This window comes from Macaca fascicularis, chromosome 10, assembly GCF_037993035.2.
Source record: "Macaca fascicularis isolate 582-1 chromosome 10, T2T-MFA8v1.1".
NCBI classification, from domain to species: Eukaryota; Metazoa; Chordata; class Mammalia; order Primates; family Cercopithecidae; genus Macaca; species Macaca fascicularis.
In genome coordinates, this window is record NC_088384.1 from 83,040,606 (window position 1) to 83,049,206 (window position 8,601).

Consider the following 8,601-nt stretch of genomic DNA (forward strand, 5'->3'; position numbering starts at 1 on the left):
TCTGGGACTGGGAATTCCTTCTCTTCTAGCCCTGGGAGGAGACTGAATATCTAGAAGGATGGGGTGTTTTTACTCCTCTGTATCTCTGTGGCCAGGGGAATGGCTTACTATGGATAGAAAAGTCCCAGTGGAGGAGAGGGTAGGAAGATGGGGGAGGCTGAGGTGCAGCCTGATATTTCATGGTCGTCTACAAGTTATGGAGCAAGGCTGGCTGTGAATTCTGTCAATCTGCCAAGAACAAGTTCCTTCTGGTGATGCCAAAAGAGTGCTATTAATCACACAGTCCGCCCCTTGACTTCAGCGCCGTCTGTCCTCAGCCAGCCTTGGCCAGTCAGTTGCTCGACTCCAGCCATGTCCCTCCCTGCCTTAGCAGCATCTCAGCAGCTCCTGCAGGCCTGGCCATTCCTGTTCCTTAGGAAAACGGACTGGCTTATGATAATCCGGGCTGTAAACAACCGCCTGCTTCAGTTTCCCCAGCAATATGTGGGCCAGGTCGGCCCAGCCAACACGCCAGAGAGTGGCTTTTCTTGCTGACACAGGAGAGGCCCCACTTCTTCTGACCAGAGGATGCACAGTCCCCCAAACGTTAGGTTAGATTCCTGACATGGGCACCCCAATACAGGGAATGGGGAAGGCAGGCTGGAGCAGCCCAGCCAGCTGGATGGCGACTCGCCACATGGGAGAACAAGAACAAGAAACAGAGAGGAGCAGGCGGGAGTGCTATTTTTGGCCGTCTCCTCCCTGCATCCTTACTGGGTCTCCTCAGAGGTGGGTTCATGCAGCCATGCTCACCCCTACCCCACTGCAAGTCTCCTGTTGAATGGGGAGAAATGAACACAAACGTACACACTCAGGTCCCACCTTTCCCCAGCAGGGGGCAGAAGAGTGATGATGGCCATTAAGGGCTAATCCCTGGCCCCAAGGTTTTGGGGATCAAGCAAAAACACTTGAAGACATGTCCATGCGCTGACAAAGAATGTCTTGGGTCGGGTTCCCTAGAAGCAGAGTTTGAGATGGGGCTTCTTCTTGAAGGATTTTGTTTTTTTTTTTTTCTAACAGATATCATGGTGCTGGGTGATCTTTTTTCTTTTCGAGACACCGTCTCAAAAAAAGGCAGGTACATGCAGCCACCTGCATAGTGGCTGCATGTACCCACCTCTGTTGCCCAGACTGGAGTGCAGTGGTGCAATCATAGCTCATTGCAGCCTCAACCTCCCATATTCAAGTGATCCTCTCACCTCAGTCTCCCAAGTAGCTGGGGCTACAGATGTGCACCACCACACCTGACTAATTTTTATATTTTTTTATAGAGATGGAGTTTTACCATGTTGCACAGGCTAGTCTGGAACTCTTGGGCTCAAGAGATTCACCTACTTCAGCCTCCCAAAGTGCTGGGATTTATGTGCGTGAGCCACCATATCCAGCCTGGATGATTTTTTTTAAAATAAATATTTTATTTTATTTTTTAGAGTCAGGGTTTCCCTAAATTGCCCAGGCTGGGTTTGAACTCCTGGGCTTAAGCAGTCCTCTCGCCTCAGCCTCCCAAGTAGCTGGGACTACAGACGTGCACCACTGTGCCCAGTTAGGAATTTTTTGAAAGAGGGATTTCAGGAGACACCTGTGAGGGAGGGCAGGAAGCCAGAGGGGAAGAGCTAAAGCCAGGATGTGGTTGAGGCAAAGCTTGGCCTTAGCCCAACCCCACAGGGATCCCTGGTGCAAGAAAGGCAGAACAGGACTGTGCTGAGGCAAGGGGCCCAGCCTTCTCTATCACCACACTGGCTGTCATTGGCTGCAGGCTGTCCCCTTGGGAAGCAGGTGTCATGGATCCAGTCGAAGTAGCTCCCACTGACTGAGGGCAGTTGTCCAGAGAAGGCGCAATGGCCAGCCTCTGACAGCAAACACAGCACCTGGGGGGCCCTGGGCAGGGCACCAACAGCACCTGACTTCAAGCCCAAAAGAGACTTTGTGAGCAAAGACTTGAAGGAGGTGAAAGAGATGGCCAAGCAGCTCTCTGGGTTCCTCCCAGGAGTCTGGGGTCATTCTGATACTCTCTCCAGCTAGCAAGCCCCACCCCAACCCTTCTGAGCAGTCTGGATGGATGGACATGGAGCTGAACCTGATGTGGCAGGCCCTGCAAGGCGCCCTTGAGGACATGCAGGCCAGCAAATGCCACATGGCCTGGTGTAAGCAGAATGAAGCGTGCTCCAAGCACACACGCTCCAGAAGCCGCTATCACCCCCTCAAACCCCAGCAGAGTAAGCAATCACAGGAACATCCTTGGAGAAGGTTCTAGGCTGAGCCGAGGCTGAGCTCCAGGGGAAATGCCCCCTATGGAGAGAGGAGGACTAGCCTCCTCGATAGACCAGCCTTGTGAAAACCCAGAGGCTGCCGGGCGTGGTGGCTCATGCCTGTAATCCCAGCATTTTAGGAGGCCGAGGTGGGTGGATCACCTGAAGTCAGGAGTTCAAGACCAACCTGGCCAACATGGCAAAGCCCCATCTCTACTGAAAATACAAAAAATTAGCCGGGCGTGGCAATGGGCGCCTGTTTTCCCAGCTACTTGGGAGGCTGAGGCAGGAGAGTTGCTTGAACCTGGGAGGCGGAGGTTGCAGTGAGCCGGGATCACGCCATTGCACTCCAGCCTGGGCAAGAGAGCAATACTCTGTAAAAAAAAAAAAAACAAAAAAGACAGAAAGAAGGAAGGAAGGAAGGAGAAAAGAAGAAGGAAGGAAGGAAGGAGAATGGAAGAAGAAAGGAAGAAGAAAGGAAGACAGAGAGAGAAAACCCAGAGGTGGGATGGGCTCACCGCTGGTGGGGCAGCTACCAGGAAGAACAAAGGGAGTGGCTGTGCCTCCTGACCCCAGTGCCCCTGGAAGCCCAAGGGGAGTTCTGTTTCTATGTTTAAGTGACATCAGGAGAGGACCAGGAGCTTCAGGACTAGACCAACTCAGATACATGTCCTGACCCTAAGGGCTACTTGCTCTCTGGGTAACTAGAATCGTTCTGCAAAGCGGGATGCCATGAGGATTCATTGAGAACTACATAAAAGGCCCAGCACGGTGCCTAGAAGGTACTGAACACTCGGAAAACATCAGCTCCCTTTTCCTTCCTCTGCACATTAGAAGCCACCTATTCAAGTGCCATTTACTTGTTCATTCAACAGATATTTCAGAGTCCCTGCTTCGTTTGAGTCAGGCACTTGTGCTAGAGGCTGGGATAAAAAGAAAAACATATTGGACAGTGCAAAAACATGCCTTTTAGAAAATTTCTCAGGCCAAACACAGTGTCTTACTCCTGGAATCCCAGCACTTTGGGAGGCCGAGGCGGGAGGATCACTTGAGGCCAGGGTTTCAAGACTAGCCTAGGAAACATAGCAAGATCCTGTCTTTACAAAAAAATAATAATAATAATAACAATTAGCCAGGTGCAGTGGCACGTGCCTGTAGTCCCAACTAATTGGAAGACTGAGGCAAGAGGCTCACTTGAGCCTAGGAGTTCAGTGAGCCATGATTGCACCACTACACTCCAACCTGGGTGACAGCAAGACCCAGTCTCTAAAAACTTAATAAAGAAAAAGAAGGAAGGAAGGGAGGAAGGGAGGAAGGGAGGAAGGGAAGAAGGGAGGGAGGGAGGGAGGGAAATTCCATCCCTGCCTTCAAGAAACCAAGAGTCACATAGAGTAGATGGAGCAATAGCAAATTGTTTGAACCTGTAGTTACATGGGAAAGGACAGCTGAGCCAGGCTGGGTGGGGAGACACCTGACCTGGGGCTGCAGGGACTGGGGGAGGAGGCTCCTGGGAGCAGCAAGTCCTGGCAGAAAGGCAGAAGAAGCCCAGCTGTGGGAGGATCTGCTTGGGGCTTAACGTGACTGAATTTGGAGGAAGGCAGGACAAAGACAGCACTGGCCCTAGAAACGTTGTGTTTCCTTGTGCGCAGCAACATGTTTCGATTGATTCCTCTGAGCCACCGGAAGCCACTGACAGTTTTCAGAAGGGAAAGGAGAGAAACCAGCTTTTAAGGAAAAGTCTCCCAGCAGCTGTGTGCAGAGTGGAAAGGATATGGGCTGAGGCCAGGGGCTGTGAGACCAGGGGCTGTCAGAGGCTGCTGTCGCCACCTAAGCAAAATGAAATGACAGAGCAAGCCAAGGCTTAACGAACATGGTGAAGTGCGGGGAACCTGCTAAAAAGCACATCTACCGCACAGGACGTGGTGACCAGTTGGATGTGTAGGATACAGAGGAGGGATTCATTCAGCAAACTCAGCAAGTATTGTGCACCTGCTGTGTGCATGATATGCCTGTGAGGTCTTCTCGGCAATGGGAATGCAGCACCAAGCAAAACAGACCCCGGCCCCACCCCAGGGATGTTCGTTGCAGGGAGAGAGACAATAGACATATGAATCGTGACTCAAATAGGACACGAGGTGACAAGTACCATGAGGCACAACAGAGCAAGCTGAGCCAGGCAGGGAGCACAGAGTTGGGGGATATTGCAATTATAAAGATGAAGTCAGCATGATCTCATCACAAAGGTGAGGGTGTGAATCACGTGGATATTGGAGGAAGAAAATTCTGGGGGAAAAGTGCAGAGGTCCAAGGTGGGTGTGCATCTGGCATGTCCAAAAAGCAACAGGGAAGGCAGTGTGGCTGGAACAGAGTAGGCAGGGGAAGGAGAGGAGAGGAGAGATTTGGGGGCACATGTTGAGCTGTGTAGGTCATAGGCTCTTGCCAGGAAGAGGCAGATGAGCTGTTGGAGGGTTCTGAGCAGAGGAGTGACATGACCAGTCTTTTAAATCTTTCTAACTGCCAGGTTGAGAAAAGATTCAGGGGGCAGGGGCACAAGCAGTGAGGGGGCTGCTGGATTCATCAAGGCAAGTGATGATGGTGTCTCAGACAGGGTGGGAGGGCACATTGAGGGTGGGTGGTTGAATTCTAACCTCGTCTGCTTCCTCTCTGCCCTCAGTCACTGCATTCTGTCCACACCAACCTTGTCATCATTCTGCAAACATACCAGGGCCACCTCAGGGCCTTTGCACTTGCCGTTTCCTCTGCTGGAATGTTCCTCCCCAGATCTCCACATACCTCATTCACTCACTTCATTCAGCTCTTTACTTAAACGTCACGTTCTCTTCAGGACTTTCCTGGCCACCTTATCCAGAATTTATACCGCCACTCCCAGCCACATATCACAGGCACATTCACCTCCTATCTTCCTTCCCACTTCATTTTTTTCTCCTAGTATACCTTTACCCTTTGATACCTTTACATTTTCCTTGTTTATCCTGTTTATTTCCTGTCTTCCCCAATGAAATGTAAGCTTCATGAGGACAGGATAAGTGTGAGATCCACTAGACACCCAAATGGAGATGTCTAGGAGGCAGCTGGATCTATGAGTCTAGAGAATTAAGGAGAGAAATCTGAGCTGTAAAGTCAATATTTAACACCGTGAGCCTGGATGACATTGACAGGAGAATGCAAAGACAGGAAACTGCAAGACTAAATGAGGCACTCCTACATTTTAGCAGTGAGGATGTGAGGAAGGAGCAGCAAGGGAACTGACAAGGAGTAGTAAAAACCAAGAGACTGCCATCCTGGAAGCCACAGATGAGATGAGCGGCACCCAGGAGGATGAGGGCAGTGTCCGCAGGTTGAAGGCCTGGGAGGGGTGGAACATGTGGGGTAAAGCATCAGAGCAAAGAGTGAGGGTCAGGTGGGGACGAGGAGACTGTAGGTGAGGGCTGGAGAGGTGGAGAGAACAAGGTGGTAGCCAGGGAGCCAGCAGAGAGGCAGCAGCTATAACCAAGGCAGGCTCATGGGCGGCTTAAGGATCGAGGGCTCCACCATACAAGTAGGGACACTAACCTTGGGTGGGAGGAGATATCCCTTCCTTACCAAAGAAGATGAGAGGTGAGGAAGGCGGGGCGAGTGCCTAGTTTCTGTGGCCTCTGCTTTCCCTGTGAAACAGGAGGTAAGATTAACTGCTCCGGAGAAGAAGGGGCAGGCTGCAAGGCTTGGAGAGAGGGGTAAAGATTTGGTATAGGAAAGGCTACACTGTAGGTAACTCTGTTTCCTCTTTATTTCACCTTTTAAGGCTAAGCTCCCCACACCATGCTTGGCACATAGTAGGTACCTCATACATTCTTGGACTCTTTGTATCACACCTTGCACCTCATCCATTTGGCTGCCAAATCCCCCCAACTTTGGCTGCCAAATCCCCCCAACTTTTTGGCTGCCAAATCCCCCCAACTTTGCGCCACCTCCTTAATGCCACCTTGATCAACACTCCCATCATTGTCTACCTACAATGCAGTAAAGAGCCATACAGGAAAAGGGAGAGAGCTGGAAGAGGACAGGAGCCTTGATCACTGGAAATATGCGACAGAGAGCTGAGGTCAGAGACCCCAAGCGTGTTCAGGGAGTGCTCCAGAGTCAGGATCTGGCTGGATGAGTCTCCCTAGATCCAGAAGGATGAGGAGGTGGGGTGGTGGAAAAGAGAACAGTTGAGGTGCTGGTGAGTAGGAGTCTCAGCTAAGCAGAGAAGGAGATGACAGGAGTAATCCAAGGAGTTGGCAGGAGGTCAAAGTACAGATAAGGAAGAGAGAGAGAAGGCAGGAAGTTGCACTCAGTGGCTAATGGGTTTTAAGTGAAGAAGTGAAATGCTCAGGCTTGTATTTTAAAAGGATCCCCAGCTGTGTATAGAGAGCAAGCTTTGGGGGCACAAGGCAGGAGCAGTAAGCCTGCTTAGAAAGGCACTGCAGGGGCCAGGAGCAGTGGCTCATGCCTGTAATCCCAGCACTTTGGGAGGCCAAGGCCGAGGCGGATCACCTGAGGTCAGGAGTTGGAGACCAGCCTGGCCAACATGGTGAAACCCCCATGTCAAAAAAAAAAAAAAAGGAAGGAAGGAAGGAAGGAAGGGAGGGAGGGAGGGAAGGAAGGAAGGAAAAGAAAGAGGCACTGCAGGTAGACAACGATGGTAGCCTGGACTAGGGTAGTAACATGAAAGTGATACAAAGTAGAGGGGACTTAGGAGCCAACAGGAGTTGGTGATGGCTGAGCTGCAAGATGCGATACACAGAAAAGAGTCCAAGAATGTATCAGGTACCTACTAGATGCCAAGCATGGTAGGGGGAGCTTAGCCTTTACAGGTGAAATAGACAGGAAATTGATCATTACCTATACTGCTCTAGGCACTTAAAAGGGAGTGTGATGTTCTGCGGGTGGGAGAGGAGTAAAATAGCTCAGCTGGGTCAGGAGCAGGTGGCGTAAGAGAGACTTCCAGAAGGAGGTGCCACTGGAGCTGGCACTACCAGATATAGAGGAAGGGCATTCCAGGATAATCATGTGCAAGAGCCTAGAGGCAAAACTGGGGAGCCCCTTGTGGCCAGAGTGCAGCATGACTCAGCATGGCCACTTGGCTGTTGCACATGAAGACAGAGGACTGCAGAGAGACACTGGAGCCACAAGAGAACAAGACCCGTGAGCCACGTGCCCATGCTCAGGGGTCTTGGGGCAGTTCCCCATTTCACACTCATGGTATGCCACAGCGAAGGAAATGCCCAGTTGTCGTTCTGACTCCCAGAGATCCCTGCATGAGGCTGTGGGCCCATGAGAGAATGCTGAGGGGTGCAGCCAAGAGAGTGGGCAAGTGCAGGGAGGTGTAGGTGGTGGATTGGAGCACTGTGGGCAGAGGCGGGTGTGAAGTTCAGACCTGCCATCTGTGAGCAGAACAGGAGAAGTCTCTTGAGAGCCACTGCCTGTGGAATCCGGAGCCCAACGCACAGATTGTTTGTATTTCCAGGCAACATGTCTACATGTAGTGGGCAGAGAGCACGTAAAACAAAGCTGTGGCAGATGCCACTGGTTCCCCACCCATCTCCCCCAGAGCTTTAGTGCATGAGGGCCAAATTCTGTTGAAGCACCTGCCTGCATTTCTTTGCCCAGGGACTTCTCTGCACACTCATGTGGCAGACAGAAAGTGTGGAAAATTAACACCAGAGGGAGCAGCCCAAACAATGACTGATGGGAATGGGCGTAGAAATACCCCACCTCCCTTACCCTACTGGTGTGAGAACACTGAGGTTTGTCCTCTTCATAGCCACCCGGAGCTACCCCATTGCCCATAGTGATCAATAACTTGATAACACACATTTTATTGGTTTCCTTCTCTTCCCTGTCTCTTTCTCCCACTCCACTCAAGCTGTTTTATTTATCTCCCAAATTAACAACTTGTATTTCTATTCTTGTCAATCTGCTCTGGGAGAGCCCAAAGTTAGACAAAACCTCAACAGGATACAGTGGGAAAACCTTGGAGGTTAAAGGCTGAGTTTGTATTACAGCTCCTTCTCGTGTAAGGACTTCCCTGCTCACAGCAGACTTCAGGTTGATTGAGCATAAATTACCACATTAATGTTTACGTGACCTGGCCATACTACAGTATACCATGTTGCCCACCAGTCTGAATAAAAACCATGCAAATAACAATGCCCTCTGGCCAGCTTCAGGCTCACCACTGAAAAGCATAGTCCACTGATTTGTCATCCTGGGCTAAATATAAAAGAATTGTAGCCTGAGTCAGAAGGCTATTTTCAGCACTCTGTCTTAC

General features: G+C 50.8%; 1 protein-coding gene across 1 annotated transcript in view; it reads left to right on the top strand.

Annotated features, from left to right (window-relative positions):
- ADRA1D (adrenoceptor alpha 1D) overlaps positions 1-8,601 on the top strand; it is a 28,462-nt gene that overhangs the window by 14,667 nt on the left and 5,194 nt on the right. The gene's annotated exons all lie outside the window — the stretch shown is intronic.